This window comes from Myotis nattereri (assembly GCF_964212035.1).
Source record: "Myotis nattereri genome assembly, chromosome: Y".
In the NCBI taxonomy this organism is placed as follows: domain Eukaryota; kingdom Metazoa; phylum Chordata; class Mammalia; order Chiroptera; family Vespertilionidae; genus Myotis; species Myotis nattereri.
The window spans coordinates 29,201,585-29,208,702 of NC_138094.1; positions in this window are offsets into that span (position 1 = coordinate 29,201,585).

A 7,118-nucleotide genomic window follows, 5' to 3' on the forward strand; every position below is an offset into this window, starting at 1 on the left:
GTGTCCGAGCTGATCACCCAGAATAGCAGTGGATGTACCCTTAGGCACTCAGTAAATTTTTTGGAGTAAATCAAGGATTGAAGAGCGAGGAGAGGTGTCTGGCTTTGGCAGGTGAGGATCAGCTGACCCGTGGACATCCCTGAGAAGATGTCCACTCTGTGCCAGTGCCTCCTGCCAGCCCTCACATAGGGCATAGAGGGATTTCCTGTCAAGTATGGATACAGAACTTTTGTGGCCATGAGTCTTATGGAACCGTCTCCAGGGGAACAATCAGCAGTGGAATGGGCTGTACAGCCTATAGCATCTGGTTTTCCTCTCAGCCACAATAGTCTTCCTCTGGCTTCGAGTTGGAGATTTAGGGTCAGTGGATGACAGGGATGCAGTAGCAGGAACCATTCTCTCCTTCTCTGGTCAGAAGCATAATTCTTACCATCTGATGAGGCAGAAGTGCAATCTTCACCAGAAGCATCCCTCTGCAGGCCTGAATGCCATGGTTGGGCCCTCCCTTTCCCTCTCGACCTCTCGTCTTCTTTGTGTCCAGGATCGGTGTGTGCCATTCTCCCTACCTTGCCCTGCACTCTCTATTGGAATGACCTAGTGCCTTTGGGGTTGGGATCTGGGAATGTCACTGGCACTTCATCTACGCCAGGCCAACCCTGCACCCCAACCCCTCCCCAACACCACCGCTGTCTGCATAATCTGGTAGATTATGTCTCTGATATTTAAGGGATGCAGATCACAGATTCAGCAAGACTGGCCCATGCTCTGCTGCCATTTCACTTTTGTGCCTCATTCTGGGTTCCTTATGGGATTCTCTGGGCCATTTTCTGCCTTGTCCCTCTAGCCCAGAGTGAGTGCTCTTCCTCATGCACCTCCCTTGTGCCTCTAGAAGCACTGCCCTTGGCATTAAATGGCTAGAGCCAGGCATGTCTTGGATATGAGGCATGTTCTCCTTGGGGAGCAAAAAAGAGGGGCAATCCCTTGTTTAGGTCTAGATGTCATTGGAACCAGGTCTTGTTGGGCACGGGCAGGGCAGGTAGTGCCAGCAGAGACTTGTGAGTTTGAAAAAGGCACAGAGGACAAAATATGTCAGGGTAGGAAGAGGTCTGACTGCAGAGGGAAAGAAGCCAGGTGGAAGGCTGTCTGCTCGAAGGCTGGGTTAAGAGAGCGGACGATGGGAAAGCCCATGCATGGGGACTGGTCCCCAGGGCCTCTGAAGGCCCATAGAGGCAGGGCTTGCTGTGGAACCCAGGAAGGGCATCCTCCTGCCTCTTTGGTGCCTCTTTGGTGCCTCTTTGGATCCAGAAAGGCAGTTGGGATGTTGATTTTCCTTCTGTACACTGTAGCTTGTCACGTTCTCCAAAACAGCTCAGAAGAATTGGGGAGAACTCCTGATTTCTGTTATCAGTGGGTGTCCCCAGCATGAGATTCCTGATGGGCTGACTGACATTCCAGGGATGCATAAAGAGGGTCCCAGACTTGGAGCACATTCTAAGGACCCCCTTTCTTCCAAAAAAGGTCACAAGGGCAGATGACCTGGGATCGCAGTAGGAATTTTGTGACTGGAGCAGGTTGCAAAGGACGGCCCTATTCGTGGGCTCAGAGGCTACTGTGTTCTGTACGTAAGTGAGGGCTATGATGAGAGCAGGTGGCAGGTGACCAGGATGTGGTGAAAACATCCCCCAAATTCATGTGTGGGTGCTGGGAGTCGGCAGGGCCTGTCCATTACTGGGCAGGAAGTTCTCCTGCCCACAGTGCCATAGCACATGCCCTGGGTAAAGCTGGCTCCGCATGGGGGGCGTGGATAGAGGAGTGTTTCTTGCTCATGAAGAAGGCATGTTGGGCTCAGATTTTGTTTCTAGGTCATTCTAAGTGGTCCATCCTGCCTCCCTGTATCTCCTGGACACTGGGATCTCATAGAGGCAGCCTGAGCTTGGGCTCCTATAATTTTCCAGTTTCTGCCTGGTGCATGTAATGTCTGTGTTAAAGAGAAAATCTCAGCCCCCAGGTGGCACCCTCAGGCTAAAATCCCATGATACCAAGTCTAGGCTCAACTGCTGAACTCATTACAGTTTGCACCTCTTCCAGAAACCTAAACAGCCAGTCTGAAATTTTCTGGACAACACCACTGTGCTAATCTGTCATGTGGTCCCTCTGCCTGGAATATGAGAGTTGTTGGGCATCACAATGCAGCGGGTACAGAAGAGCCTACAGAAAATCTGGGCCTCTCTGTCTCTTTGTACTGGGTCAGCACACACAAGGCGCATCCATAGGGACTGGAACAAGTGGTTTCCAGTGAGCACCACCGAGGTACAACTTCTCTGGGGCTGTCACCGTTAACTAGTCCAGGCCCTGGTCTCCAACACTCCTCCCCAGTTGCCTGTGGCGGCTCCATGGTAGGGCTTCCCTGTACACAAGTCAGGCCCCCAATACTGAAAGGGACATAAGCCTGTCAGGAACCCAGAGCCCTGGCCTCACCAGTCCATGCCTGTTATTCCCCTGGATCAAGGCCCTACTTGAACTCAAGTTCCTGTGGCCTGGAAACACATTTACATTCTTTTCAGCAAAATATTAAGCTGGCATAAACCTCTGCTTTGTTCTGTGTCCCGCCCTAGAATAGGACATCCTTTGTAGAGGATGGTCTAATGTTCAAAGACTATCCCTCATGATCCTCCTTCCCATCAATCAAGGAGGTGGTAAAGCAACTCTCAGCCAGTGACAGGCCCTGGGTCTGAAGAGTGGCCAACCCCAAGCCAGTTCCCAGAGAGCATTTAAGTGGACACAGGTGAAGGTCACACCGGGGAGATAGGGGTATGGAGGGCCACCCTGAGGGTCAATACAACCAAGTGAAAGGGAGATGTCCTAGTGTGCTGTTGGATCCCACAGTCAATGGACAGTTAGCTGCTCAGCATGGAACAGGCTCCCTGCCCACCTGCCACTGCATTCTGGCCCTAGGCTGTCTCAGTTTGCTCACTGTGTGGCCTGCCAGAGGAGCACCTAGGGAGAAGGCCACACATCCAGGCCCAGGGGCAGGACTCCATTTGCCTGTATGTCTCCCTAATTGTGAGGAAGTCAGTCCTGCGTTTTCTACTTCTACTGCTCCTCATTCAGTGCCAGCCACTCATGTGCTTGCTGCTCTCTGCTGTGTTTCAGAAGTTCATAGCTTGTCACATATAGCACCTGGCCCTTCGTTCTCTTTTTATTGCTCTTCCTGTCTTTGTCTTCTACCTTCCAGTCTTCTAGCTTGGGCCCATCAGCGTAGGAGCTCATTTTCCCGTTTCTTAAGTACATTTTTTATTGATTTCAGAGAGGAAGGGAGAAGGAGAGATGGATAAACCACCAATAATGAGACAAAATCATTGGTTGGCTTTCTCCTGCACATCCACCTGGGGATCCAAACATAAACTCCGGCCCCTCCTCCAATTGATAATTGAACCATGTCCTCTTGGTTCATAGGCCTACTGAGCCACACTGGCCATCACTCTCTGCTTCTTCTAGTGGGAAGAGAAAATGCTGAAGTCTCTGTAACAGTCTGTGAGCTCCCCACTCCCCCAAAAAAGAGGATAAGAGAACAAGGCTCAGAAAATGTGTATCTCTTACAGCAAATGCTTTCTTTCTCTTCCTCTCCCTCTCCTATTCCATCTCCCTCTCCCTGTCCCTCTGTCTGACATGCACCTTGTCTTCCCATCCCCACATTAACAGGAAATAGTGTCCATAATGGGAATCAGAACCTCTGGAATTTGGGGAAAAGTATACAAATGGGCAGGTTCTTAGGGAGGAAGGACATAGGCAAAACATCCTGTGGTCTGGGTGTTAATTCCTCTGCACAAAGAGATCGTGCCCATTACCTTGTGTGGAGATTCACCTGTGGGGCCAACTTATGTAAAGCTATTGTCAGCATGTCCTCCTCTGGAATTGCCCACTGTTATTAGCATTGATGGTATTTATTATCCACCAGATGCAAGATAAGGAAGAAAATGAAAGACAGTGCACACTGGCCAGTGTGTCTGGGCATTTTCCTGTGCACCAGAAAGTTTACTGATTTGATTTCTGGCCAGGGCACATGTCCAGGTTGCAGATTCAGTCCCCAGGCATCCAACATTGTTTCTCTCTCACAGGAATGCATGCTTCTGTGTCTGTCTCTCTCCATTTACCTCTCTCTAAAGAATTAATTTTAAAAACCCACCATATTAAAACACAACAAAAGAAAACTCATTGCTGCATGTTGCCTCTAAAACCAAGTGTCCTGCACTTGACGCTTTATTTGTTCTCGAGACCACAGTGAGAAATCTAGCAAAATTCTTTATTGGAATCTGGATTATTCTATAAAATATTCAGAAAAACATAGTATTAAGGCAATGAGGCTGAGAAAGCTTAGATAGAGACTACATCTGTGAAGTTGGGCACAGAAGGGGCCTGGATAGGAGGTGACTGCTGGTGCACAGGCATCTTGTACATGAAGGCCCTTGGGCAGGGTCTCTAGGGCATCAGAAAGCAAGCAGGGAGAGTAAGGCACACATAATAGGTTCCTTACTACTAGAATGTACCCTAGAGTCCACCAATCTGCACCGCAGTCAGGCAGGCTGGATACAGGGCAGCTGGAGCACATGAATGTCAAAGGGAAGACTCTGAATAAAGAAGAGCCAAAGCCTGACATGCTTGGCTCATTGGATGAGTTTTGACCTGTGAACCAGGAGGTCAGGGTTCAATTCCCAGGCCGGGACATGCCCATGTCGTGGGCTCTTAGCCCAGTAGATGTCTTGTAGGAGGCAGCCAATCAATGATTCTCTCTCACCATTGATGGTTCTAACTCTTTCTCCCTCTCCCTTCCTCTGTGAAATCAATAAAAATATATATATATATCTAAAAGTATGTACATAGTTTAGGGTTTTGATACCCTGAATATCCATTTAGAAATACAAGAGAGCCTTTTGTCATGGTCAGGATTTATATGCTGTTCCTTCTTCCCCTTTAATCTTCCTTTCTAGTCCACTTCCCCATGGGATTGTATATAAAGTGATCTATTTCATGCTGGGACGTTTTGTATTGTTTGTCTTGTTGTATTTCTCTGTACCATAATACGTTATTAATACAAACCTACAGTGGAAAAATTAGGCTGAGTAAATTTGGCATCCAAATGGCTTTACTAAGTATTTCACCAATCCAGGTGCATGCCAGCTGGCAATGAAAAATGGGCTCACTGAGCCATGCCATTCATGGTTTGTTCCACCCCACAATGTGCAATCTGACAGGCTACATTTTAAAATCCTTAAAATTTTGAGGTCCAAGCTTCCTAAATTTTCAACTAATTTCACATACACTATTTCAATAAAAAGAATGTTAAAAAAACCACACATTATTGGGGTAATTTTTAAAATTGAAGTTGGAAGGCTTGTTGATAACTATACACTCAACAGTCCAAGAGGTGAGTTTTTAAAAACCTTTCCCATTCATGATGTTTGTTTATATTCACTAATAAAAATACTGAGGATTCAAGATAACTCATAGTTTGAGTGATCATACCCTTTGTGGTACATTAAATGTCAAATAGTTGCAGAGAAAGTGCCTGAATAGTTCTCCAATAAAATACATATCACAATCTAGGGGCACTTTTGTTCACTCCGTTCAGAAGTATAGTCAGGAAGCTAACTGGTTCCATTTAAGTGGTAATCTCTGTTTCAATCTTAGTATAACCACTTCAGAAAGTGCTGATGTCACTTAAGTAAGCAAAAGGATGCCCACATTTATACTTCTTCAAACTTTTATATCATTCCGTATGCAATATTTCTCTATTTCTACTATTCCTTTCAAGGTTGAGGACATACAAAATGTCACAGGAAGGAGGTCAAGAATTGTTTTGCAGCCTTGGTGGAGGTTCCCCAATCCTTTTTTCCATTTAGGTTGTCCAAGGAAAATATGTAAATTGTTTACCCTCCCTAACTGGAAACAGGGCAGCATGCCATGAAGAAGTAACACGCTGCTTCATTTATTTTTTTTTTATCATTATTGTTCAGATTATTACAGTTGTTCCTCTTTTTCCTCCATAGCTCCCCTCCACCCAGTTCCCACCCCACCTTCTGCCCTTACCCCGACACTGTCCTCATCTATAGGTGTACGATTTTTGTCCAGTCTCCTCCCACGCTCCCCACACCCCCCACATCCCTTTCCCCCGCAAGAATTTTCAGTCCACCCCCTCTCTATGCCCAATTTTATATTATATTCACCAGTTTACTCTGATCAGATTTTTTACTCACTTGATTTTTAGATTCACTTGTTGATAGACATGTATTTGTTGTTCATAATTTTTATCTTTACCTTTACTTCTTCCTCTTCTTAAAGAATACCTTTCAGCATTTCATATAAAATAATATGGAACGCTTCATGAATTTGCATGTCATCCTTGTGCAGGGGCCATGCTAATCTTCTCTATATCGTTCCAATTTTAGTACATGTGGTGCCGAAACGAGCACAGTTCTCTTTCTTTTTTAATAAATATATGTATTATTTGGAAACATTAAGATCTCAGTATGTTTTTTAAAGAATGAATGAGTGCACTGTTTCATGAGCCAATAGTCTTCTTATTTTTTTTAAGTTTATAATAGTCTTTATTATCCATGAGTGAGTGAGATCATGTGCTGTTTTTCCTTCATTGACTGGCTTATTTCACTTAGCATAATGCTCTCCAGTTCCATCCATGCCATTGCAAATGGTAAGAGTTCCTTCTTTTTTACAGCAGCATAGTATTCCATCATGTAGATGTACCACAGTTCCCTAATCCATTCATCTACTAATGGACACTTGGACTGTTTCCAGATCTTAGCTATGTTGAATTGTGCTGCTATGAACATATGGGTGCATATATCCTTTCTGATTGGTGTTTCTGGTTTCTTGAGATATAATCCTAGAAGTGAGACCATAGCATCAAATGGGAGTTCCATTTTTAGTTCTTTGAGGAAGGTCCAGACTGTCTTCCATCGTGGCTGCACCAGTCTGCATTCCCACCAGCAGTGCACGAGTGTTCCTTTTTCTCCACATCCTCTCCAGCACTTGTCGTTTGTTGATTTGTTGAAGATAGCCAGTCTGACAGGTGTGAGATGGTACCTCATTGTTATTTTGAT